Genomic DNA, 17,914 nt, shown 5'->3' on the forward strand with positions numbered 1-17,914 from the left:
CTGGAATTCACGTTTGACAGCTCAGAGTCGCCAACGAATAACTCACAATAGTCCCCATCATCACACTCTGCCTAGAGCGGAAACTTAGTAGAGGTTTTACATAACTAGTCCTGCCTTGCAGAACTCCTAACCTGGCTGCTTGCCAAGTAAGGTTTATTATTATTATCATTATTATTATTATTATTAAAGAATTTATTAACCTTGATTCCAAAAACATTTTGAAATGTGATTTCCCCCAATACTTTCTCCTGAAGATCTGTTTTCCCTCAAGGCTTGTTTTTCCTACTCTATGATGATATGATGATAATAATGATGATGATGATGGGGATGATGGTAACTATGCACAACTAAAGATAAACATTTAAATCTAATCAATTAGCAAAATGAAATTATTTAAAAACCGCCCCAAGACCGACTTGCTTGAGCCACTTTCTTTCTCTCTTTTTTTTAACCATCACACTCTTCTCCGTCGAGGAGTAAGAAAGCAGAAGCCGTGATCGTCAGCTGCTAGGTTCGCTTTTCATTTTGCACGCTCCCGAGCCACGCTGAGTGGGGACTCGCTATTTCTAACAGCAGAAAGAGCGTGGACGCAGGCAGGCAGCGACGCTCGCGGGGGGAAGGAAGGCCCGGGAGTCCACCGCGTCCGCCCGTGGCCCTGAACAGGTGGACAGCGACGTCACTGCGTCCAGACGGGACGTCCCGACACAGGACTGGCCGAGGTGCCCGGCAGGGCGGGGCAGACCGCCGGAGCCGGAAGGGCGGGGTCGAGGGGGGCGGGGCGAGGCCGAGGGGGCGGGCCGGGCCCGGGCACAGCAAGGGCTGACGGGAGCTGAGTCCCGCTGACAGACAGGCAGGTCCGGAGGACCCGCGGGCGCCTCGAGGGGCGTAGGCGGCTGTTCCCCACGCGTGTGGAAGTTTTAACGAACACGTGAGGGAGGGAAGACAAGGCGCGTGGAAAACTACCTCAGAATCTCGGCGTCCCACCTCCCCACCTTCCCGGCCCTCAGCCGTGGCTTGTGTTCCTGGGGGTGTGGTGGCAGATGGTCCCGGATCCCTTCTATTGACACCTCACCGGGGCCACTGTCTTCGGAGTTAGTTCTGGAACCACCGCCACCTCCGCATCCCGGCTCGTGAAACCCCAGGGGGCACGCGGCGGTCGGCGCCGGCTGCGCCTGCGCACAGCGCTCCCGCCGGGGCGGGGCGGGGCGCCGGGATAGGGCGTTTCCCCGCTGTGCGTGGGGTGGGGGGGGAGACGGAGGGAGAGGGAGCGGGGGTGGGGGCGGAGCTCGGGGGGGGGGGGGGGCCGAGCGCGGAGCCCGCGGCCTGACCTCCCCACACGCCGGGCCCCGTGACGTCACCTCGCCGTGACGCGCACGCAGTAAGAAAAACTGTAAGTTTGCGAGGATTCCTGCAGCTCCCGGGGCTTGCGGGTCTGCCGGCCGTGGCCGCCGCGGTGGTGGCCGTGGGGGCGTCTGGTCCCTGAAAAGCTCCGGGGAGCCGCCGAACGTGGCGGAGGCACAGGTGCCCGCCCAGAGGGGGAGCGCGCCCTCGTTGGCGGGAGGGACCCGGGGTGCGGAGGCGAGGCCGTGCCCTGCGGGGGGGCCGGGCCTGCCACTGGCTCCCTGGGGCCGGCGCAGCCTGGGAGCCGGCCAGGGCTGGCGGCCGCAGGGGGACGGCCCAACGGAACAGTCCCAGTACCCATGACTGGATAAAGGGGGGTTCGGATCCTTTATTATTATTATTTTTTTTAAAAATATTGTTTTATTGAACCCCCTCCCCCTTTAACCCCCTGGGGATTTCTTCAGAGATTTGGAATCCGAGGTCTTTGAGATCCTGTCACTGCCCCCACTTGCCGTACACAAGTGATGAGACAGCCACCTGCCGCCCCAGTGCGGGCCAGGGCCTGCCTAGCTGCCATTTCCACCAGGAACATTGTGATAACATGGTGAGATAGCAGCCAGTTACTTTGAGGAGTGAGGTGGCCCCTGGCCATTTGTAGGGTAATGATCTTTGTCACTTCCCTCTCAACAACTACAGTCTTATGTGATCTGGACATTTCGGCCTGATATCTCAGCTGTTTGTCCTGGAACGTGGTGGACCAAGGATTAGGAACGACCATTCTCCTGGTCTCAGTTATCTTGGCCATATAATGTTCCATTCTGGGTTTTGTAGAGAAAGCTTTGAAGCATGCTGGGACTAGCGTGCTGCGCTCAACACTTAATACCCTGAATTATAGACTTGTTGCTGTAAACAAGTATTGAGTGATTTTACCTGACAGCTTGAATATTCTGTTGGGCTCACTTTTCCTAAGATTAGAATATTAGTGATTTAGTATGTCAGTATAATACTTGTCAGGAATTTTGAAAGATATTGTGCCCATCTCATGGTGTATTTTACCTAGTAGATATGGGGTCTTATTTATGTAAATTCAGTTCTAGTGTGTATCAACATTCTTCGATGCTAATAGGAGCCCACAAATAAAAATGCAAGCCTTCTATTTTTATCTACTAGTTAACTAGGTTAGTGTCCAAAGACAACTCATTTGGCAATTCTTTTTTTTTTTTTGTCCATCATGGGGCTTGAACTCTGGGCCTGGGTGTGGTCCCTGAGCTTTTTAGCTCAAGGTTACCACCCTACCCCTTGAGCCACAGCACCACTTCTAATTTTCTAATGGTTCATTGAAGATAGGAGTCTCATGGTGTTTAGTGCCAAGGCTGGTTTTGACCCGAGATTCTCAGTTCTCGGCCTCTTGAGTAGCTGGGATTACAGGAGTGAGTCACTGCACCCGGCTAAATTTGGCACTTTCTTACCTCTATAGCGTTATACAACCTATTTTTTTTAAGGGTCAAATGAGACCATAAATACAATATTCATGGTCAGTATTGTTTGTATCAGTCACTACCCTGGATGAGATGTGTGCATTCTGAAAGTGAAACTTTGAGTCAGAACTAGAAATAGAACAGCAGAGAAGACAGTCCACAGTCTCCAGCTCAGTAGAGCTCATGTTAGAGTTGGGAAACAAAGAATGAGAACGTAAAAAAAAAATTAAGATTGGAATAAATATGAAACAAAGGTAAGAAGACAATGGAGAAGCAAGGAGAGTTGTTTTAAGATAGGGTCTGCTCAGGGCATCCATTCGAAGGAAGGCTGGTGAGTTGTTTGAAAGAGGAAAAGCTTGAATAAGAACATCTCTGGGAAGGATAATAATAGCAATGAACATTTATATAGCACTTAACACATGCAAGGCACTGAGATAAACACTTAAGTTTTCATAACAGCCTGATGAGGTAACTAGTAATTTCATTGTTTTTATAGATGAGGAAACTGACACAGAAAGGTTAGGGGTTTGCTCAAGCCAAACTGAGGTAGAGACAATATTTGAATTTGGATAGTAGTTTTAGAGCCCACACTCTGCATGAGTATGTTCTCAGACCACAGGACAGGGCTTAGGGGTGGTAATAAACCTGAAAGGGCCAAGGAACAGTAAGTGAAAGTGTTCACAATCCAATAAGGCAGAGGAAAAAAGTGTCAGATGATAGTGGGGGAATCTACAGGCCTCTGTGAGTCCTTATAGTTTATGTTCAAGTAAGGATGTTATTCCAGGAGTAATGGAAAACTACTAGAAGGTTTGCATTGAAGGAATGCTGGCATCTGATTTCTTCTAATTACATTGTGGGGAACGAAATGAACATGGAAAGGTGTGAGACTGTTCCTGTGCCATAGAAGGACAGATGGCTGTATTTTGGGTTAGGGGAAGTAGTTGTGACTTGTTATGTGTGTTGCTTTAAGTCACCCAGCAAGGTGAAGACTCCCTTACTTCTACTCTTGTACCCGTCCTTGCCAATGTGTTAGTGATGGAGCTGAGACTCACATTCATGCAGTTTTCTTTGGAGCCTATAGAAGTAATCTCTGTTAACAATATTTCCTTGGGTATGTTGAGTATGCATGAATATGAAAATAAATCCTGGAAACAATAAGGTCAGAGATTTGTATTTGTATTTCTGGAAAGACAGGTTTTGCTCTTCCTCTGAGTGAGAGGAAAGAGCATAGGCAGTGGACCTCCACTAACATGTTTTTCATTTCTTGGTTGGGCTCATACAACAGCCATACATTCTTCCCCTTCCCGTCCTCTCAGAGTAATTTCCATGAGGATGAGGTTGCTAGCAACATTATTTCTATGTCTGTTGCCTGCCATGTTGTTCCTATCCATTGCCTGCTATGTAATGATAGAGAAATGAACAGAAACATACCTCTCTTCCTGAGAGGAGCAGAGTGTGAAGAAAAACCTATGGGAATAAATTTAGAGAACACCAAATGCATACATACATGCTGATTAGCTCCTGTTTTCCAAACCCTTTCTCTTGCAGCCCCATGACTTGAAAGATAGGGCCTGGAAAGGATAAAGAGACAGCAACAACAAATTCCAATCCTAAGCAATTGCAGGATGAATTTGAGGCACCCCAAGAGTCCTTTTCAGAAGCAAAATTATCCAGTCTGGCATATTTTGCTGCATTTGCATTTCGTTTTATTTGGCACTGACATCATTTTTACCAAATGAAATAAATTCTGATATTTGATTATCATTGTAGTGATGAGTTTTCCCAGTTCTATTACCTCAGTGTTGACAAGCCTCACTAGTGAAGTCAGGGAGTTGGCTGGAATTGTTGCGGCTTGCATAATAAAGGTAATAGAGGGACTATGTGGGAAGTGTTTGGGCAAATTGCCACCCATTTCAGTATGTCATGCCAAAGTTCCACATATTAGCTAACTTGAATTTCTTTACTGATCAGCTCTTTAACTTGGATGTTTGTATGTGTGTGTGTACAGTGATAGCTAAATAGCAGTTGTTGTGGATTTAACAGTATATTTGAACACATTCAATATATACATATAATTATATAATTTACATAATTAGAACTTATTTTGACCCATATCATATTTAGTTGCCTGTAAGTTAAAACATTAAGACTTGTTTTTTTCCAATATAAATAGTGATGGCTAATAATACTAATACTACTAATAATTTACTAATTAGTAAGCCTGTGTGGAGATTAAGCTTTTGTGACAAACCAAGTTGTCACCCCAAAAACATACCCAAATAAGAGTTGTTAGGATAAAGTAAAAGCAGCTTATTGATGGAACCATCACAATCTCTGCAGCTATAGATATCTTTAAGTTGTTACCTTCTCACAGGCAGCCTTTTTTCATTATATCCTTACATTTTACGACTGCCAGTTTCAAGTTTCATTCTAGATTGCCCATCTGTAGAGAGATACATATGAGACAGACATTAGAATATAGTAATATGGATTTAGACCTGGTAGATCAAAACTTGGATAATTTTGTCCCACCAACTGACTCTAGGGATATTTGGCAATGAAGATACCTTTTAGTTGTCATGTGTGTGACATCCATGGGTGGATTGTTAGGTAGCATCTTATTATGTGTAGACAAGTTTCCAAGGGTGGGGGGGAGATACACGTGGCTCAAACTGTCATACTACTGACATTGAGAAACTATGTAATTCCTTGTTTTCATTTATTTAACTCATTTACCTCCCTTTCCTCCTATTTTCCCCCTTTATTTTCTTCTTCCATTCTTTCTCTGTTTGTGTTGTGGTTGGGCAGGGCAGGGTGGGGGGACTGTGATAAACCACTTGTAAGAATTAAAAATTTGTTCTGGCTCATAGTTTCAACAGCTTTAGCCTATAATTGCTTAGGTCCATTGCTTTACAACTATAGTATCACAGTACATTCTAGTAGCTAATGTGTGCTGGAGATGTGGAACCATGGGGGCTGGGAAAAAGAGAGTGAAAAGAAGTGATTGGGATCTTTTTTTTTGTCATATATTTTTTATTGTAATTAATAGAAAGGTTACATGATATTTGCCAGATAGAGGTGCATTAATTCACATACATTGATCCCTTTCATATGTCTTGGTCCCCATTTCCCTCCCCTCCACCCCCACCCCTCATTGTGATTGGGATCTTATTATAACCTTCAAGGACCCAGCACAAAGATCCAACCCTTCTACCAGGCCCCACCTCCTAAAGATCCCACCCACCACCTTCCAATAAGGCTGCAGGCCTGGGAACCAAACTTTTAGCATATGCGCCTGTAGGAACATATAAGATGTACTTGATTTTTTCTCTTTCTCCTTTCTCTTTCTTTCCCTCCTCCACTTTCTTCCCCCCCCCCTTTACTGCTTTAAGGTAGTAGTTTTAACTGGAAAATGCCTCAGATTGTGTTTCAATTTGTTGGACAACTGAGACAAATTTGGTATTTATGACAAGGAAAAGAGAATTTTGCAACTAATTGTAATACCATTGACTTTTTTCATGTGTTCACTGCTTTTGTACTTGCTTTTAGCTATGAATTTCTTTTTTACTAAATTTAATTTGGACATTGTATAACTTGGCAAGTTTCCTTTATTTTTCATACATACTGATTTAGTTATCTCAGTTTTATTTTCCAAAAGTCATTTCCATATGAGGGTTTGTATGTGATGTGTACTCATATTTGGAATAAAACTATTATTTCTCTAATTTTCTATACTGATTTAAATTTTTAAAAGCCATTATTTTATGTCAAGCTCACAACTGTTTGAGTTTTTTTCTCTGCTGACTTCTACTTGACTTTAACAGTAGACAAAATGACTACCTTATATTTCATTTTATTTTCCTTTTGAAATAATTCTTCTGTACAAAGATCATTCTTCTTTAAAGGTACATAATTTTGTGAGGTTATAGGAACTAGTGATAGATACTTTATTTCCTAGATGGGATGCCTAAGGGCTTGCCCAAATAAATCAAAGATCAGATTTAGTTTTTCTTGTCAATTGTAGGGCTTGAACTTAGGGCCTGGGCTTTTCTGATCAATGCTAGAGCTCCACTTCCTATTTTCTGGTGGTTAATTGGAAATAAGTCTTAGGAACTTTCCTATCTGGAATGGCTTTGAACTCAGATCCTTAGATCTCAGTTTCCTGAATAGCTAGGATTACATCACCTGGCAAAGATCAGATTTTTAATTAAGTTTTTAGACTTCATAAAACTAATTTATAACTAATTTATAGTTGCCAGTAAATCAAAAAGAGTATCTACTTAAATATTTGAGTGGTTCTTTTGTCTGATGACTATTCAATAGGATTAAATAGTTGGCTATTCATAGGATTAAGTAGTTGGATATTTTAATGTTTTATATAATACATCCCTTGGCCAGATTTGATCATTGATGGTATGACATTTTGGTTCTTCAGGAAGGAGGGATGAGGGAGCAGGGCATGGGAGGAAGAGAAAACAGAGAAAGGGACCAAGGCAGAAAAAGAGTAAAGAAGAATTATATTTGTGCTTAAATAGTGAAGATTCCCAATTTGTTATCCAACTGAATAGTACAGCAAATATTTATCCTTCCTCTATAAAGAAAAAAATGTCAATACCTAAATAATAATATTGCTGAGTGAAGGAAGAGATTGCCTCTCAATTATAGCTGAAGAAAGTTAAATTGCAAACTTGCAACTCATTTCTCTGAACATACCAAATAATTCTTATACAGGGTTTTGAGAAAGCACTGGCTGATTTTTAAAAGCAAGACAATTTAAGGATTGATCGACTTTAAACATAAGAGTTTAAGAGACTGGCTTTGAGGGAGCTACTGAAGCAGGGCAGTTGTTGATTGGCTGATTTTCTTGGCTGACTATTTAAGTGGAAATGCTGAGTTGACTTTAAAGATTGATTGCAGATTTAAAGCCTGTTTCTTGGTTTGGGATAGGAGTTAAAGAATAATCTTTTCCTTTCTTGAGGTTGAAGAATAGGTAATGGATGTTTTTCACTTGTTCAATATTTATAATATTTATGTTCATAATGAAATAACTGCTATCTGTAACTATTGGAACAGTAAAAATTTTTTATATTAATCTTGTAGTGATAGTTTAGGCAACTTTTCTTACCTAGACAATGAAATAAACTTAGAACATTTATTACCTTAGATATTATAGAAGGCAAGATGTGTTTTTGTGTAACATTTTATGTTGAAATTGTGTTTTAAAATATTCTAAGTGCTATACTTGAAATTATTTACATAATCATAAACTTAGAATACTTAGTATTTACTCTATTATATAGGAAGCCTTTGCTTTCTTCCTTAATTTACAACTTAATTTACATCATATGTTGCCTTCCAGATAAGTAATATCCAATAATCCAGTTGTATCTGTGAATTAAATAAGGCAGTTTTATGTGAAAATTGTTTAGATATTCTAAAGCCTGACTCGTAATCTCTCTTTCTCTCTCCCTCCCTCCATTCCTTCCTTCCTTCCTTCCTTCCTTCCTTCCTTCCTTCCTTCCTTCCTTCCTTCCTTCCTCCCTCCCTCCCTCCCTCCCTCCCTCCCTCCCTCCCTCCCTCCCTCTCTCTCTCTCTCTCTCTCTCTCTTTCTTTCTTTCTATCATTCTCCTTCCTTCCTTCCTTCCTTCCTTCCTTCCTTCCTTCCTTCCTTCCTTCCTTCCTTCTTTCTTTCTTTTTTTCTTTCTGAATGGGTCATGGTGCTTGAACTCAGTGGTTCTTGAACTCTTCAGCTCAAGGCTACTAACTTACCCCTGGGCCTGGGCATTGTCCCTGAGCTCTTCAGCTCTGGGCTACCACCTTATCCTTTGAGCCAAGCCCCACTTCCCATTTTCTAGAGATTAATTGGAGATAAGAGTCTTAGGTCCTTTTGTTCCCAGGCTGGCGTTGAACCTTGTTCCTCAGATCTCAGCCTCTTGAGTAGCTAGGATTACATGCATGAGCCAGTGTGCCTGGCTTAACCTTTCTTTACATACCAAACTTCTGACTTGTGAAGACTAATAGCTTTTAGAGGTTATAGCTTACTACTAAATGATATATATATATGATATATATATATATTGTCGGTCCTGAGACTTGAACTCTTGGCCTGGGCACTGTCTCTGAGCTCACCAGTTCAAGGCTAGTATTCTACCATGTTGAGCCACAGCATTATTTCCAGTTTTCTGCTGGTTAATTGGAGATAAGAGTCTCACAGACTTTTGTTCCTGGGCTGGCTTTGAACTGTGATCCTCAGATTTCAGCCTCCTGAGTAGCAAGGAGCACAGTCAAGAGCTGGAACTATAGGAATTTAACATCATAGTAGGCTTGTTCTTTGAAATGGGGTCACTGACTTTTTGCCCAGACTGTCCCTGAACTGCCATTGTCTTGTCTCTTCTTCCCAGTTGTATGCTTTTAAATAAAAGCCTTATTTTCTAGCCTGTGTTACTTGGCAAAGTAACACAGTAATTGGCATTTCCCAGTTAATTTGCATTTTTGACTACCGGTGAAGCTGTATGAAATGTGCCACTTTTTATTTATATATTAGCTATACATTTCATCTACATTTGCCAAATTTAGTAAACAAAAATCAAGTAGACCCTGATAAATTTGAATTTTAGCTAGGCAACAAATAATTTTTCAACGCAAGTATGTGCCATGTAATATCTGTGGTGTTCTAGAAAAGTGTGCATATATCACATTCACATTTAATGGAGCATCTTAAATTTTATTGGGCAACTCAATACAATTTTTGTGAATTGTCTGTTTCTGTATCATCAGACTTTCAGTTCTACTTCTTGCCCCATTGTTTTTGCAACTTATTAGCATGCACTAGATGCTAATCCCTTGTCTTCTTTAGCTGCTATAAACCTATTGTTCCAGTTTTGCCACTCTTCTAGCTTCAAGGTGTCCTGTTGAAAATGCAAAGCCTTAGTTTGACAGTTAATTTCATTGAAATTTCTCCATTTTGTTTGTAATTTTGAGAACTTTTAAGAAATTTTTCAACACCCAAGGTTGCAAATACATAAACCTACTTTCTTTCAGTAGGTTCCTGATGTATGATTGCCAGACTTTTGATGGTTTATTTTAATGATGTGTCAATTTTATATGGTATGAGCATGATATATAGTCAGTAGAAACAGTATTATGATTTGGAGTTTGGTTCTTTTCCCATGCTAGGCTCATGTAGCACAGTATTCTTTTGTTACACTGAAGAATGTCAGTTAACTGGAGAGCCCAGTCAACTACCTGATGACAATGATAACCAACTGATAAACTCTACCATATGCTATGTTGCTAAACTGTGATTCTAAGGTATAACATTTTAAACTCACTGTTGTTTTGTTGTGACTTAATCAGATTGTAAATTGAGAAGCATCTGTATTAGGAGATGAACTTAGAGAGCTAATGAGAAGAGCAGGTAGGTGAAGGCTTTTAGGTTCTTGTACTGAGAGAAATAGGAGGCCAATGGAGGGTTTGAATAGAGGTCCTATATAATCTAAAACATGCTCTGAAAGAGATGTTCTGATGACTATTGAGAGAAGATTATGTGAGGTCACAACAAGATGGTTAATTCTTCAATGTCTTGTTCTTCCTTCTTTCTAGGATTGGAACTCCTGTGCTTTAGTTGGTTATGTTGTTACTTGTTTATAGACAGTATTTCTTTCTTTTTTTTTTGTGGGTCATGGGGCTTGAACTTGGCCTGGGCACTGTCCATGAGCTCTTCAGCTCAAGGCTACTGTCCTATCCTCGAGCGGAGCCCCGTTTTTTTTTGTTTTCTAGAGGTTAATTGGAGATAAGAGTCTCAGGTTCTTTTGTGCCTGGGGTTGGCTTTGAATCTTGATTCTCAGACCTCAGCTTCCTGAGTAGCTATGGTTACAGGTGTGAGCTACCACGCCCGGCTCAGATTGCATTTCTTAACTTCTATCACTAGCTATGGCTATGTGATTAGAAATGAAGACAAGTTGATTATCTTTTTAAAGATATGATGCTGTCTTCTACTTGTGCACCCAACCTATTCCTCATTTCAGGGACTAGAAAAGAGAAAACTATAATGATAACACCTGCCTGAACCCACAGGTAGAAGCCTGATATGGGATTATCAGAGCCATTCTTTACCAGCCTACATGTCCAGATGGTGTATAGAGAAAAATCAACTATTATTTTCCCTGCAGCCACCTGCATATCTCTCTAGAACAGACTACACTTCTTTCTTATTTGAGCCATTGTATTTTGACATTTGTACCCCAGCAGCTTAGCCCAGACCTTACATAATGCCAAAATCAGTACCAGAAATGGGATATTACATAATTAGAAGCTAAAATGCATGGCAATGAGTAAGTAGTTGGTTAGCATGTAGTAGCAAATGTTTTAGGATAGAAGATGGGTAATCTTTATTATGTGGTGGCACAATATTTGGTGAAAGTGTTACTTTTGATAACTTGTAAGGCAGTTTGTCTACTTAGCCTATATCTCCTGGGAAGTTGTTAGAAAAAAATCAAATTGATGATATGAGTTAAACTGCTGCTTTTGAAAGGAACAATAGGACATCAGATGTGGGAATAATTAGCCAGTTTGTAATTATAGGCTACAGTATATAGCTAATGGAATTTCTCTTTCCTCATGGTGTGTAGTATGAATTGGCAGAAAGGATAGTTATAGGGACAGAGCAGGATTGGAGAAAATTTCTTTGTTTTCTCAGGAAGGTACTGATAGATTGTTCTTTGTTGGTTGCTTTTTTTTTGTTTTTGTTTTTGGCTCAACAATGAAACTTTGTCTAGACAAGACTTAAATTCCGGATTTACTTTTTTTTGTCTGAATCAGTCCTTTCAATTATGTAAAAAGTACAATTTTTAAATCTCAGTTTAGTACAGTAACAAAGGCTTATTTCTTACGTGGTAAATAGTAGCTGTGACTGTATTCTGTATCTTGTGTTAGTCTTAAGATTTAAAGCAAAAAGATATTGCCTTTTTTTTTTGCAAAAATATATTGCTGGGGCCAGGAGTTTGGCAGAGTTCTTTCCTGGGTTTGATTCCTTGGTACCACATACATAGAAAAAAGCCAGATATGATGCCGAGGCTCAAGTGGTAGAGCTCTAAATTTGAGAAAGTTTAAGGACAGTGCTCAGGCCCTGAACTCAAGCACAGGATTGGCAAAAAAAAAAAAACAACCCAAAAAACAAAAACAAAAATATATTGCTATTTTTGTGAGAAGTGAGAGAGGTGGCAGAGCCTGCTTAAATATGGTAGAGCCTAGCTAAGTGCCTGTGTCTCAGGCATGTAATCCTAGGATTGACCTTCCAGCCACCCTAGGCAAAAAGTTTATGAGACTCCATTTCAATCAGGTACAGTGGGGGGTGTCCATCATCCCAGCTGTGGTGGGAAGTGTAATAGGAGGATATGGCCAGCTTGCCCAAGCAAAAGAACAAAAAAGTAACCAGAACAAAATTGCTTGTCAGTGTGGCTCAAATTGTAAAGTGCTTACAGACACTTGAGTTCAAACTCCAAGGGTTTGAAGAAGGGAGAAAAGAAAGGGAAGGAGGTAGGGACTGGTGGAGAGGGGTGTGTGTGTGTGTGTGTGTGTGTGTGTATCTGTCTATCTGGATGGTCTGGGCAAGGAAACATGCTGTCTCACAATTCTGGAGGATGGGAGGCTTAAGATCAGAGTTCTGGCTTGGCTAGTTGTTTGAGGTCCCCTTTTTTTGGGTTTCTGACAGTCTTCTCCCAGTGTCATCAAGTAGCAAAGAGCAGACCAGCTTTGTGTTGCTTCTCACAAGGTCACTAATCCCATCATGAGGGGTTTACCCTATCATCTTTGCCTGACCAGCTTCTTTACAAAAGGACCCATGGCCAAAGTCTACTAAACTAAGCATTAGGGACTTAATATATGAATTGTGTCAGTTCAAAGCATACTGTGAAGTCAGAAAAGCTTGTTTGGAATCTAGACCAGCTGTGGGAAAGGACAGACTTGTCACTCAGTGCCTCCTTGTTAGGAGGAGAGGGAGAGATACCAGGCTTGGCTTTGTAGGTTGTAAGGACATTATTGTAAGTTAAGATACAGTGTTGCAAGCCAGAGAGTAGGGCCTCACCAAAACTTGACCTTGATAACACCACTGTCTTCCAGCTTCCAGAACTGTGAGAAAACTTGAGTTGTTAGCCTGAAGTTGCTAGCACAGTCCATATAATGGCATTTAGATTGCCTTCAAATTTTCCTTTTATAAATGGTGCTGTATTTTCATAAAAGTATTTTTTTTTTGCCAGTCCTGGGCTTGAGCTCAGGGCCTAAGCACTGTTCTTAGACTTTCTCAAGGCTAGAGCTCTACCACTTGAGCCTCAGCACCACTTCTGGCTTTTTTCTATATATGTGGTACCGAGGAATCAAACCTGGGTCTTTGTGCATGCTAGGCAAACACTCTACCACTAGGCCAAACTCCCAGCCCACAAAAAAGTTTTTTTGTGCTAAGTTATTTTAGATAGGACTCTAGATCTAGGATACTTTGATTGTACTAATAATGACAGAACAATGTTGATAATAGCAACAGAAGAAAACAATAATAAGGAAATAGTAGTAAGAATAATAACTCCTATTGATCCAATGCTTCCTTTGTACCTGGCACTGAGCTTTTATAACTTACATTTGGTTCTAATTCTTGTCACAGCTTCGTGGAATAAATGCGGTTTTTCCTGCTTTGTAGGTAAGAGCTTCTCCATAGCTACAATTCTGGTCAATGGTCAAGTCTGCATTCTAGCCAGGCTTAATGCACAGCATACTGTGAACTGACTTGTGTCCCCATCAAATTCATATTTGGTAGGCATTGGTGGCTCATGCCTGTAATCCTAGGTACTCAAGAGGCTGAGATCTGAGGATTAAAGTTCAAAGCCAGCCTGTGCAGCAATGTTTGTGAGACTTATCTCTAATTAACCAGCAAACAATTCTTAATCCCCTTTGGGAGAGACCAAGGGTGGGAAAAATAGTACCTTTGGGAGATACCAGTGGTGGAATCCCTGTGACAGAATTAGGATCCATGTAAAAAAGGACATCAGAGGGACCCTCTCTTGTTCTTTCTCTGTCATATAAGGACACTGAGAGAAGATGGCTGTGGTCAAGTCAGGAAAAGGGCCCATTCTGGGGACTTTATGTCTTCCAGCTTCCAGAACTGTAAGACAGTATGTTCTCTGCTGCCTAGGCTTCGTCAATACATTTCTATTTTGGTAGTGACTTAAACTGGCTAAGAAAGAGCCAGACATTTAACTCCTACAGCCTGCAGAGAGGCCTTTCTCAGCTCTCATAGGCAATGGCACATTAGGCTGAAAAGAAGAGGCCAAAGTGGGGCTAGAACCTAAAAAGAGATGATGTTCTAGAAGCCAAGAGACAAGTGTTTTAAGAGTAAAGATGTTTGTATTCAGTCGAACTTGTAAATGAATTTTTTTGTGAGATGTTGTTTGTATTTTGAGGAGAACAGTTTTGTGTTTGCATTGAACATCCAGATTGCAGAGGGATGAGGTAGGAAGGCAGAGAAATAAGCACTCTTTTCAAGTCCCTTGGCTGTGAAGGGAAAAGGGAACAGTAGGATTATGGCAGTGGAGAGATGGAGAGTAGGGGGTACATTAGTATTAGTAGTATTTTTGTGTTGTGTGTGTGTGCATGCATGCCGTGCATGCATACATGCATGCAGGCAAGCCAGTCCTAGGCCTTGAACTCAGGGCCTGGCACTGTCCTTGAACTTTTGTGCTCAAGTCTAGTGCACTGACACTTCAAAAAATTCCATGTTTGGTGTTTGGCTGATTAGAGATGAGTCTTACAGATTTTTCTATTTAGGCTGTCTTTGAACTGCAATCATCAGATCTCAGCCTCCTGAGTAGCTAGGATTACAGATGTGAGCCACTGGTGCTTGGCTTGTTCGTTTTTTAAAGTAAATTTAAGCACTTCATACTTTAGGGGAAAAAGAGAAATCAAAGACATGGAGGTAGTAAGTGGCTACATGATGACATCAGATTACTCAGGATGCTGATGTGTTGGGTTCCAGAACACTGGTTAACTTTGGACAGGAAGAGGGACACCCTTCCTCCTCACTGCCAGGAAGGGAGTGAGACTCCCTGTGTAAGGAAACTGAGAGAGTCTGACCTAATGAGCTCTCTTTTGTTTCTGTGGAGATGATGTCATTTGCTGAGTGAAGGGGGAGTAGGAAGCTGGAAGCGGGGTGGGAGTTTGGAATTAATTCTGTGGGAAGTAAGAGGCAGCTGATTCTAACAAAGAGTCTATAGTAGCAGCAAGAAGCCCCTTCTGAGATAGAAGGCTGTGCATTTGCTGAATTCCTTAACTCTGGGTGTGGGAATGGACTACATATTTAGGTAGGTCCTTTGGCATATAGCAGAATAAGCTCACCAGAAAGTTGAGAAGATAAGGCCAAAGAATGAGCAATGCTGAGTGACCAAATCTTAAGAAATAATGCTTGAAGAATAGTAAATGGATAAGGCATAAATCTTGAGGGAAATAAGGAAAAACTGATACATTAAGTAGATTTGAGATCAGTATTGTTCATTCATTAAATACTTCTTGAGCATGGATCTCTCAGATACTGTGTTTTGACTACTTGGAGTATAAAAATGATCAAAACAGTTTTATCCTTATAAATCTTAATTTTAGTGAGGAGATATATGATAGTGTGTTTATGTATGAGTGTGTATTATGTATGTGACAATTGTACATATGTCGTACATAGTTCTCCATATATACACATAATTTTACATGATAAAGTGTCAAAAAGAATAATGAGGTATGAGATAGTGATATAATGCTGTTTTTAATAATGTGAGCAGGAGAGAGTCCTTGGTGATGCAGATGACTAGGAGAGGCATTTCAGGGTGGGGAAACAGCCATTATTTGTGCAAAGCCTATGGAGATTGCTAGAGACACAGCTGTGGCTCTGAGGAGTGTGAAAAAAGTGGTGCTCAATTTGGGCTACTGAAATCATGTATGATGGGAAAGCTGTTGGAAAATTTGAATCAGGGGAGTGACATGATCTGTCTTACTTTTTTGAAGGCTACTACTGGTTGCTGTTTGGATAATTGATTGGCAGTGTTGGTAGCATCTAGAGAACTAGAAAGAAAAGAGATTGTGGTTCATATATGGCATATTGGTATTCAGATTTCAGAAGTCTAGCTCTTCTGGGTGAAAGATCTGTTGCTGCTCCTTTAAGCCAGAGGCACCTACTCCACAATAGGCATTCTTCTTAGTGGATAAAGGCTTGACCTAGACCTTTGACTCATGCTGCACCCTTTCCTGTTTTTAACTCTGCTCCTCACTCCATTATTCATTTTCCCATCTTATCCTCATGTGTCTTTCAGATCTGATGTACATTATTGACTTCCTGGCCAAGACTTCCTCCAGGTCTGCTCTTGTTCAGTGTTTGATTACTCGAAATCTGAGTAAACCAGGTGAAAGTAAGAGAAGTGGGGGTTGTGAGTACAGTGGTCTGCTTATTTGTAGTTGTCTCCTCACCCTTGAAGGAACTCTTAAGACATCTCCAGTTCCAGTCCTCAGTGTGGAAAAGCCCTATTCCTTTCTTTGTAGCAAGCCATTTTAGGATGGCCTCTGGGCCTGCTCCCAGCTCAGCCTGTGCTTTCTTAATCCTTAAGGCGCCTGGCTTGCTAAACAGTGACATGTGCATGCTCTAGTTATAGTGTGGCATGCTGAGGGCACTTAGAGCCATGAGGGTTCTTTGGTGTTAGCTTTACTCCCTGCCCCTTATTTAATTTATCAAGTTTTTATAATACAGGACATCTTACCTTTTCAGCATATTCTTTTGTTATCCCTAATTAAGGCTGTTCAATATTTTATAACAAATATTATACTTTAGAAACTACTATTTGCACGGAATTTTTAAGGAACAAAAGCCCAATAATGGGAACTAAAGCTTGCATGGCAAAACCTTATTGTTTTGCCTTCAGATGCCTGGGTAGTCTTAGGTTCCTCTGCTTTATGTTAGGAATATATAAAGTATGAGAAGGATGAATTGTTAAATTACCAGATTTGTAATTCTGTATTTTTGTTTTTATGTTTAATAGAGCTATTGTAACTTTTTTTTAACTAAGCATGGAATAAGATCTGGTTATGATTTAGGCTCTGAATCATCAAGCTTTTCTGGTAAAAGGTAAAAAAATGAAGTATTTTTTGCTTTCAAAAGAAGGAAGTTTAATCTTGATGAATACCTTTAGGGTAATCATCTCTACATTATAAAAGAGATTTTTTTTTAAAGTAACATAAAGAGGTAATGGCTTAGCAATTGAAGCAATACTCAAAACAAGGGTGTCCTGGGTCACAAAACAAATTTGATGCTTTGGACATTTAAAAGATAGGGTATGGCTTATACTAAAATCTGAGTTGAGGAATACATATCTTTACTTACTAAAGATTTCTTTGTCAAGACTGTTTACCACTAAGAAACTTGAAGCTACAGATTTTGCATGCACTCAAATTCTCAAACTGAATAAGAACAAGGACTTGATCATGTCTATCTTGAGACAGGAATAACACAGCCTGTCACCATTTTATTACTTTATCATTGAACAAATGAACATTTTTTTTGGTTGGTTGTGGGGCTTGAACTCTGGGCTTGGGAGCTGTCCCTGAGCTCTTCAGCTCAAGGCTACCACCCTTGAGCCACAATACCACTTACTGTTTTCTAGTGGTTGATTGCAGATAAGAGACTCTTTAGTGCCTGGGCTTGCTTTGAACTTCCATCCTCATATCTCAGCCTCCTGAGTATTAGCTAGGTTACAGGCATGAGCTACCACACCCAGCATGAACAATTTTTTTAACACAACTGTGAATATGACACTTTCTGGTTGTATATACACGATACCTTCAAAATCTAAGGCATAAACCTTCCTCAGTACGATATTATAAAGTTGATATCAATGAATGATCTCTTTAAATAGATGGAAACAGTAAATGTTCTTTAGAGTCTGCCAGTGGTCAAGTTTGTTTGGCCATAGGTCATGCCAGTTTTATCTGCAAGCTGGGTATGGAGATAAAGAATTTATTTAGTCTATTAGTGGGTTTAACATTAGATGAGGTACATAGACTAAGAGAGCATA

At 40.8% G+C, this 17,914-nt stretch overlaps 1 protein-coding gene across 5 annotated transcripts in view; it reads left to right on the forward strand.

The window, feature by feature from the left end:
• Nucleotides 1-1,321: 1,321 nt before the first annotated feature.
• The window catches only part of Znf438 (zinc finger protein 438), a 126,250-nt gene continuing 109,657 nt past the window's right edge, over nucleotides 1,322-17,914 (forward strand). Inside the window, exons 1-3 of one of the 5 annotated variants that reach the window (XM_090319080.1) lie at nucleotides 1,407-1,521; nucleotides 13,474-13,509; nucleotides 16,163-16,205. The gene's annotated coding sequence lies outside the window, so the exon portion shown is untranslated. The other 4 variants (XM_090319081.1, XM_090319082.1, XM_090319083.1 and 1 more) reach the window with 4 other exon arrangements.

The sequence above is a fragment of the Megascapheus bottae genome, chromosome 26 (genome assembly GCF_031878675.1).
Source record: "Megascapheus bottae isolate mThoBot1 chromosome 26, mThoBot2.hap1, whole genome shotgun sequence".
Lineage (NCBI taxonomy): Eukaryota > Metazoa > Chordata > Mammalia > Rodentia > Geomyidae > Megascapheus > Megascapheus bottae.